At 40.1% G+C, this 8141-nt stretch overlaps 1 non-coding gene across 1 annotated transcript; it reads right to left on the reverse strand.

The window, feature by feature from the left end:
* Positions 1 to 272: 272 nt before the first annotated feature.
* TRNAE-UUC lies at positions 273 to 345 on the reverse strand. The gene has a single exon. It is a non-coding gene; the product is annotated as a tRNA-Glu (tRNA).
* Between the last annotated feature and the right edge of the window lie 7796 nt (positions 346 to 8141).

The following is an 8141-nucleotide window of genomic DNA, read 5'->3' on the forward strand; positions in this document are numbered from 1 at the left end:
CCCTGTGCTATACAGTAGGACCTGTTGTTTATCCATCCTATATATAATAGTTTGCATCTGCTAATCCCAAACTCCTAGTCCTTCCTTCCCCCACCTCTCCTCCCCCTTGGCAACCACAAGTCTGTTCTCTACATCTGTGAGTCTGTTTCTGTTTCATAGATAAGTTCATTTGTGTCATATTTTAGATTCCACATATAAGTGATATCACATGGTATTTGTCTTTCTCTCTCTCTCTCTTTTTTTGGCATGCTGCATGGCTCGAGGGATCTTAATTCCCCGACCAGGGATTGAACCTGGGCCCTCGGCAGTGAAAGTGCCGAGTCCTAACCACTGGACTGCCAGGGAATTCCCTGTCTTTCTCTTTCTTGATTTACTTCACTTAGTATGATAATCTCTAGGTCCATCCATGTTGCTGCAAATGGCATTATTTCATTCTTTTTTATGGCTGAGTAATATTCCATTGTATACATATACCACATCTTTTTTGTCCATTCATCTGTAGATGGACATTTACGTTGCTTCCATGTCTTGGCAATAGTAAATAGTGCTGCTATTTCTCTGAATATATGCCCAGGAGTGGGATTACTGGATCATATGGCATCTCTTTTTAGTTTTTTGTTTTTTGAGTGAAAGCAGATTTATTCAGGGAAATACATACTCCATAGACAGAGTAGGCCATCTCAGAAGGTGAGAGCTCTTTTTAGTTTTTTAAGGAACCTCCATATTTTCCATAGTGGCTGAACAAATTTACATTCCCACCAACAGTGTAAGAGGGTTCCCTTTCCTCCACCCTCTTCAGCATTTGTTATTTGTAGACCTTTTAACAATGGCCATTCTGACTGGTGTGATAAAATGGCTTCTTTTTTTTAATAGTTTTTTATTTTTATTAATTATTTGTTTATTTATTTATTTTGGCTGCATTCGGTCTTCATTGCTGTGCATGGGCTTTCTCTAGTTGAGAAAATGTATTTTATTTTGCTTTAAAAATGTTTATATCTTTCTGTTGTATAGTTATTTTATTATCTTCTTTTCAAATGTGCAGAAAAGTAAAGAATAGTATAAAACACCCCCAGTTTTTTTAACATCTTTATTGCAGTATAATTGCTTTACAATGGTGTGTTAGTTTCTGCTGTATAACAAAGTGAATCAGCTATACGTATACATATATCCCCATATCCCCTCCCTCTTGCATCTCCCTCCCACCCTCCCTAACCCACCCCTCTAGGTGGTCACAAAGCACTGAGCTGATCTCCCTGTGCTATGTGGCTGCTTCCCACTAGCTATTTTACATTTGGTAGAAAATGCCCCCAGTTTTATCAAACCTTCACATTTTGTCATAGTTAGTTCAGATTTGGCTTTTAATTTTTTATCTATTTAATTTTATTATTTTTCCTTTTGGCCACGCCCCTCGGCTTGCGTGATCTCAGTTCCCCGACTAGGGATTGAACGGCACTGAAAGCACCGAATCCTAACCACTGGACCACCAGGGAACTCCCCAGATTTGGTTTTTTAAAGACAGCATTAACAGTACAGTTGAATCCCCCTCAGCAATTCCCCAGGCGCATCCCCTTCTTCCCCCAGTGACCACTGTCCTGAATTAGGAATTTTTCATGTCCATGCATGTCTCATTATTTTGCAAACATGATATAGTCTTTTTTTTTTTTTGGCTGTACTGCGCAGCTTGCAGGATTTTAGTTCCCCGAACAGGGATCGAACCTGTGCCCCCTGTAGTGGAAGCTCAGAGTCCTAACCACTAGATCACCAGGGAATTCCTGATATAGTTTTGTTTCGCATGAGTGGTATTAACACTGTGTGGCCCCTATGCTGGTCGTGCAGCTCTAGATATTCCCTACATCTCCACAGAGCTCTCTAGCACCCAAAGAACTTTAGGGTCCAATATTTCCTGTGCTCCTCACACAAGCCTCTTAAGAAGGCAGAACAAGTGTTATGATCCCCAATTCGACTCAAGAGGAAACAAAGATCCAGAGTGAAGGGCCAAAACCACAAAGGGGCAGAGGTCCAGGCTCGCTGCAGGCTTTCCCAGCTCAGTGCGGTTTCCACTACTCAGTTGCCATGCGGGTCGTATCAACGCAATAAGTATGAACGACTGGAGAACAAGCCAGTGAGAGGGAGAGGAGAGGAGCGTGGAGACAAGGGTAGGAAGGAGGAAAAAATAAAAGGGCAGAGCCGGTGGCGAGAGCTGTATGGCTTTAAATCTACCAGTGGCTCTCAACCTTGACCACTCTTTGGGATCGCCTGGGGAGCTTCAAGAAACACTGATGCTTGGAACCCTCCCCCAGAGATTCTAATGTAACCGGCCTGCCAGGCGTCCTGAGCAGCAGGATGTTGAAAAGCTCTCCAGCTGATTTTTTAATGTATAGCCTAGGTGAGGACAATTGACTAAGCAAAGCAATTTGTCAGGCAGTGAATTGGTTGAGGGGGTGGTACTGAAAGGCTGGCTTGTTAACGTTAATAAGATCTTAGACCTCAAAGCCTGGCTTGATAATACAATGTAAATAAGGTATTGAGATCTTAGCCCTAGAGTCTATGGACAGAAATGGGCTAAAATGAAATAGGTGATATAAACCGGTTTCCTCAGTGATGTTCATACTAGTCTTAGATTATTTTGTTCAGTTATCAGGGCTTTAACTTGAAGGAAGGGAAGACCAGCAATTTTCAGAATGAATACCCCCACAGAGTATTAGAATTCGTCAAACATTCTCTAAGTACTTCCTTTGTTCAGGGTCTGTGCTATAGGGAAGTAAGAGAGATGGAAAAATCACAATCCTTGCCCTCCAGAAGCTCAGACTAACTGGCAACCCAGACAAATATACGACAATTAACACAATGTGCTGAGTGTTAGAAATAAGTCCAAAGTGTGAGAGAACAGAGGGCAGAGAATACCTAACTCTACATCAGGGAGACTAGCAGAGGAGCTCAGAGTAGGCTTCACAGGAGTGCTGCATGAGCTGGGTCTTGAAGGATGAGTAGGAGTTGGTTAAGTGTGTGGTTGAGGCTGGGGGTTTGGAAGAGCATTGCAAAGGCTGAGGCATAAGTGTGGCTGCAGGAGGGCAAATAGTTTGGTATGGTACAAGCACAGGGAATAAATATGTGGTGGGGGAGAACTTTATCCTGTAGGCAGCAGGAAATCATCAAATGGAGGAGTGTGCAGAGAAAAGCAAGGTCCTTATGGAGGCGAGGGCATCTAAATTAGGTCTTGGAATATGAGCAGAAATTCAACAGGCAAGGATGTGGGATGGAGAAGAAGGTTTCCCAAGTCGGGGTGGGAGTGGGACAGGGAATAGTGTGAGCAAAGGTGTGGAGGCAGGAATGAGCCTGACGTGTGTCAGGTGCATTGAGGGAATCCATAATCTGGTAGGCATGATCACAATCATCTGGGGTGTCGTTTAAAAATGTCAATGCCTGGGCTCCACTAACCCACTTCCCTAGAGATTCTGATTTATATGGTCTGGGGTGGGGGTGGGGCCCAGGCCTCAGTATTTTTTTAAAAATCCCTGTGATCCTAATACACAGTTGGGCTTGAAAGCCACAGCTGTAGGGAAGTTGTTGAGGACATGGGTAGGAAGGTAGGCTAGAGCCAGATACTTGTGATGATAAATGAGCTAACGTTTATTGAAAGTTAACTATGCACCAGACACTCCATTAGTCCATTTTATCCTCATAACCCTATGAGGATAGGTACTATTATCCTGTGTTGCAGGTGAAGAAAGAATAATTTGACCAAAGTAAGTGGCAGGCAATCTGGCTTCAAAGCATATCCTAGAAGGATTTGTATTCCAGGCCAAAGAGCTTGGGTTTTCTTCTGTAACCATCTTTATTAGTTTAGTGAGTATCTGCCCAGAATAACTTTATGCATGTACAAACAAGTATGAATACATATTCCCCCTTTCTTACACAAAAGGTAGCATACTAGATACACTGTTTTGCATCTTGCTTTATTAACCATATATCCTGGAAATCTTTACAAATCAATACATAGAGAACTTTCTCATTCTCTTTTTACAGTTCCTGAGCATTTCTTTGTGTGTATGTACCATAATTTACTTATTCTTGAGTTGTCCTCTGTTTCTAACTATCAAAATGCTGTCATGAATAATCACATATGCATTGTTTTGTACATTTCCAGAAATGAAATTGCTGGGTCAAGGGGTATATGTGCATTTGTAATTTCAATGAATACTGCCAAATTTTTCTCCATAGGTCCTGTATTATTTTGCATTCCTACCTGCAGTGTATGACAGTATGTAGGCACATTTTTTTTCATGAAATAAGTTTTACTAATCATTTCAAAGGTCAAAAAAATTGAAAAATTTCTAGCAGGACTGATCAAGAGAAAGAAGTGAGAATTCAAATTACTAACACCAGCTAAAAAATTAGGATATCACTACATATCCTACAGATATATGAAGGATAATAAGTAAATACAATAAACAACTTGAACAATTTGATATCTTACATAAAATGGGCAAGTTCCCCGAAAATAAAATGACTAAGATTGACATTAGAAGAAATAGAAACTCTTAATTGTTCTATAACTGTTAAAGAAGTTGGATTCAACAACATTCCCCCACAAAAAACTCTAGGCCTAGATGGCTTCACCAGTGAATGCTATCTAACATTTAAGGAGGAAATATCAATCCTCCATGGTCATTTACAGAAAATGGAGAATAAGGGGATATATCTTACCTCATTTTATTTCAGCTTACTGTGACCAAAACTTGATTGTCTATACCTTCTCATGTTCATTTGGAGAGCTGTGTTTTTCAAGGAATTTAACTATTTTAATCTAAATTGTGAAATTTATTTGCATAAAATTGTTCATAACCATGTTTTAATACTTGCAATGTCTATAAGATCTGTAGTGAGGTCCTTTTTAAAAAAAAATTTATTTATCTATTATTATTTTTTTGGCCACACTGCGCGGCATGCAGGATCTTAGCTCTCTGACCAGGGATCGAACCTGTGCCCCCTGCACTGGAAGCATGGAGTTTTAACCACTGGACTGCCAGGGCGGTCCCCTGTAGGGATGTCCTTTTTATTCCCGATATTTGTTATTAATATCTTCTCTCTTTATTCTTGATTAGTTTTTCTAGGTCTTTATCAATTTTTTTTATTTTTTAATTTATTTTATTTTTGGCTGTGTTGGGTCTTTGTTGCTTTGCGTGGGCTTTCTCTAGTTGCGGCGAGCAGGGGCTACTCTTCATTGAGGTGCGCGGGCTTCTCATTGCAGTGGCTTCTCTTGTTGCGGAGCATGGGCTCTAGGCACCCGGGCTTCAGTAGTTGTGGCACGTGGGCTCAGTAGTTGTGGCTTGCGGGCTCTAGAGCACAGGCTCAGTAGTTGTGGCACACGGGCTTAGTTGCTCTGTGGCATGTGGGATCTTCCCAGACCAGGGCTTGAACCTGTGTCGCCTGCACTGGTAGGCGGATTCTTAACCACTGCACCACCAGGGAAGCCCTTATCAATTTTTAAAATAAGTTTTCTAACAACCAACTCTTGGTTATTAATATATATTTTTGTACATTTGTTTTCTATGTGTTTGTTTTCTGTACTTCCTTTTTTTTTTTTTTTTTGCTACTGCCTTGGAATTTCAGGCTTTTCTTTTCCCAACATATGCACTCAAGATTATAAAAATTTCTTTAAGGACCGCTTTGGCTGTACCCCCTAGTTTTCTAATTTCTAATTTGATTTCTACATTGACCCTTGTGTTACTTAGTGATGTACTACTTAATTTCCCAGCAGTTCTGGATTTTCTAGTTATCATATTGTTATTTATGATATCACATATTTCTACTATGATCAGAGAATGTGCTCTGAATTATTTCAATACTTTAAAATTTATTAAGCTTACTCTATAGCTCTGGATATGGCTAATTTTGGTAAATGTTCTATATGCATTTCAAAAAGTTTATTCTGTTTTCATTGGCTCTGGTGTCCTGTATATGTCAAATTTTTCTTTTAAAGGTGGGTGTTTTTCTTCTTTTAATTTTATTTATTTTTTGGCTGTGTTGGGTCTTCATTGCTGCGTGTGGGCTTTCTCTAGTTGAGGCGAGCGGTGGCTTCTCTAGCTGTGGAGCACGGGCCCTAGGCTCACGGGCTTCAGTAGTTGTGGTTTGTGGGCTCAGTAGTTGTGGCACGAGGGCTCTAGGGCACACGGGCTTCAGTAGTTGTGGCATGTTGGCTCAGTAGTTGTGGCTCACGGGCTCTAGAGCGCAGGCTCAGTAGTTGTGGCACACGGGCTTAGCTGCTCCGCGGCATGTGGGATCTTCCTGGACCAGGGCTTGAACCCATGTCCCCTGCATTGGCAGGCAGATTCTTAACCACTGCGCCATCAGGGAAGTCCCTATGTCAATTATTAATAGTTGTTCAGGTATTTTATATCCTTCCAGATTCATGGAGTGGAACTGGAGATGTTTGGGTCTAAGTTCTTATTTTTTATATTGAAGTATAGTTGATGTACAATGTAAGTTTCAGGTGTACAACACAGTGATTCAAAAATTTTAAAGGTTATACCCCATTTATAGTTATTATAAAATATTGGCTACATTCCCTGTGCTGTACAATATATCCTTGTAGCTTATTTATTTTATACATAGTAGTTTCTACCTCTTAATCCCCTACCCCTCTCTTGCCTCCCCTTCCCTCTATCCACTGGTAACCACTAGTTTGTTCTCTGTATCTGTGAGTCTGTTTCTTTTTTGTTATATTTACTAGTTGTTTTATTTTTTAGATTCTACATGTAAGTGATATCATACAGCATTTGTCTTTCTTTGTCTGACATTTCACTTCATAATACCCTCCAAGTCTCTCCATGTTGTTGCAAATGGCAGAATTTCATTCTTTTTTATGGCTGAGTAGTATTCCATTGTATATATGCACCACATCTTCTTTATCCATTCATCTGTTGATGGACACTTAGATTGCTTCCATATCTTGGCTATTGCAAATAATGCTGCTATGAACATTGGGGTGCATGTATCTTTTCTAATTAGTGTTTTTGCTTTTTTTTTCAGTTAAATACCCAGGAGTGGAATTGCTGAGTCATGTGATAGTTCTATTTTTGTTTTTTTGAGAAAGCTCCATGCTGTTTTCCATAATGGCTGCACCAATTTATATTCCCAACAACAGTGTACAAGGTTTCCCTTTTCTCTACATCCTAACCAACATTTGTTATTTGTGGTTTGTTTTTGATGATAGCCATTCTGACAGGTGTGAGGTGAAATCTCATTGTGGTTTTGATTTGCATGTCTCTAATGACTAACAATGTCGAGCATTTTTTCGTGTTTTTGGATGCACTCCTACTTCCAGAGGTACCTGATACTGTTAATTTTGGAGTCTTTTGGTGATTCCACTTTCAATATTATGCTGATTTTTATCCTCCCAACTGCTAGTATATAATTTTGCTTTCTCTGGTCTGCTATATCTATTACCACTCATCCATATGCCTCCCACATACCAAAATACATTCCAGAATTTTCTTCTATAATTCTTTTTGTCCTTATGGGTTGAGGCCTTTTTTTTTTTGTAGGCACAATTTAAAGAATTACTTAAATTTGGAATAGGTGATATGCATTTACTTCAAAAATGAAGATTAAAAGGTGTGCAGTGGACGAACTTCCCTGGTGGTCCAGTGGTTAAGAATCTGTGCTCCCAATGCAGGGGTACAGGTTTGATCCCTGGTCAGGGAACTAAGATCCTGTATGCCACACGGTGTGGCAAAAAAAAAAAAAATGGTGTGCAGTGGAAAACTTCCTGCCATCACTGTCCATCTACCCGATGTCCACCTTCCCCAACATTAACATTATTCTTTTTTTTTTTTGCCACAAGGCTTGTGGGATCTTAATTCCCTGACCAGGGATTGAACCTGGGCCCTTGGCACTGAGAGTGTGGAGTCCTAACCACTGGACCACCAGGGTATTCCCTAACATTATTCTTTATTAATAATATTCTAGTGTTTTCATTCTCTCACCACACACACCCCGCCCCAACTCTCTCTCTCTCATAGGGATTTAAAAAAATTTATTAATAGAACTTTCATACATACACAAAGATAAAGAATAATTCTGAAAAGGAGGAACAGTCTGGGTCCTATGAACTGTCAAAACAACCACACTTGAAACAC

This window comes from Monodon monoceros, unplaced genomic scaffold (genome assembly GCF_005190385.1).
Source record: "Monodon monoceros isolate NGI ecotype Baffin Bay Population unplaced genomic scaffold, NGI_Narwhal_1 Super_Scaffold_22, whole genome shotgun sequence".
NCBI lineage: Eukaryota > Metazoa > Chordata > Mammalia > Artiodactyla > Monodontidae > Monodon > Monodon monoceros.